Source organism: Suncus etruscus, chromosome 4 (genome assembly GCF_024139225.1).
Source record: "Suncus etruscus isolate mSunEtr1 chromosome 4, mSunEtr1.pri.cur, whole genome shotgun sequence".
Lineage (NCBI taxonomy): Eukaryota > Metazoa > Chordata > Mammalia > Eulipotyphla > Soricidae > Suncus > Suncus etruscus.
The window spans coordinates 69,967,477-69,968,876 of NC_064851.1; the positions used below are offsets into that span (position 1 = coordinate 69,967,477).

At 34.6% G+C, this 1,400-nt stretch overlaps 1 non-coding gene across 1 annotated transcript; it reads left to right on the forward strand.

The window, feature by feature from the left end:
- The first annotated feature begins 880 nt into the window (after window positions 1–880).
- LOC126008006 (small nucleolar RNA SNORA51) lies at window positions 881–1,007 on the forward strand. The gene has a single exon (XR_007495452.1). It is a non-coding gene; the product is annotated as a small nucleolar RNA SNORA51 (small nucleolar RNA).
- Window positions 1,008–1,400: the final 393 nt, after the last annotated feature.

The window sequence follows — 1,400 nt, forward strand, 5'->3', positions numbered from 1 at the left end:
TAAAAAATGGGTATTTTTATATACTTCTAAAGTCTTATTAGGAATATCCTGTTGGTATTGGATAACCAATCATAGATGCAGCTACAGTAGCAGGATATGCATATGCCTGTTGGTTCATACCATTGTGCGTATTTGGGATGTTACTTCCATATTGCTAAGTGCTATTATAACCATTCTGGTAAGTCCCAGTTGGTTTATTAATCCTTAAACTGGTCTGTATACCAAAGACACAAAATTACTTCCAAGTTCCCATTGGTGTAATTTGAGCATATAAACACCATTCTGAGTTTTTTTTCCCCATTTCTCTCTTAAGCAAGACTAGAATAGTCTGTCATAATTTTTCCTATCTCTAAAGTTATTAAATCCACCCCTTTTGCCTGCAGAATATCTGTCCTGACTGTCATCTTTCATATTTCCTTTACCCCTGGAACTACCCAAACCTCTGTCTTTGGCTAACTGAAAAAACTTGAGAAAAGTTGCTTGATTAGCTACACAAAGCACAAAGATGGGTAGGTGCTCACTTGCCTTATTTATTAGGTATAAAGAAAGGGTATGCTGTGCCTGTTTTAATAGTACAAGCAAAAACTCACCATTTTAATAGTAAAAGATTCAATATAAATAACATTAATTCATTATTAAAAATATATAAAACTATTATCAAAATAAGAATAAACAGACCTTTCTTAATCCAGTAGAAAACAACTAAAATCACCAGAAATGTCATATTTAATGACAAAGTGCTGAAAAGTTTGTCATGTCTTTTAAAGAAGATCCTTTAATAATTTTTGAAAAACTGGTTTCAAAGCTATGAATTCCCTATATATGTCCAAGAAACTCTATATACTTCCTTCACATGTGAATGATAGATATATCTTAAAGAGTATTCTTGGTGAGGTTTTATTTAATTAAGATTTTAAAACTAGAAAGAGGAGGTACAGTAAATACACCCCATATACACCTCAACCCAGGCCCTTTGCCTGGTCTGTATTGTGAATAGAGGGACAAAAAAAAAAAAGATTTTAAAACTATATTCTACCATCTTTCTTGCCTTGTAGAGCCACATTAAATAGATTCTCTGTAAATCTTCTGGGGTTTGTTTGTACATGAGTTCCTTTTTTTTCTTCATTTGTTTTGTTTTTTGGGCCACACCTGTTCGATGCTCAGGGGTTACTCCTGGTAAGCGCTCAGAAATTGCCCCTGGCTTGGGGGGACCATATGAGATGCCGGGGGATCAAACCATGGTCCTTCCTTGGCTAGCGCTTGCAAGGCAAATACCTTACCTCTACTCTAGTGCCACCACACTGGCCCCTCCTTTTAGGTTTTTAATAATTCTTGTTGATTTTAATACTGTTTCTGTTTTTGACTTCTGTATTTCTCATTATAAAATGTCTTGGAGTTTT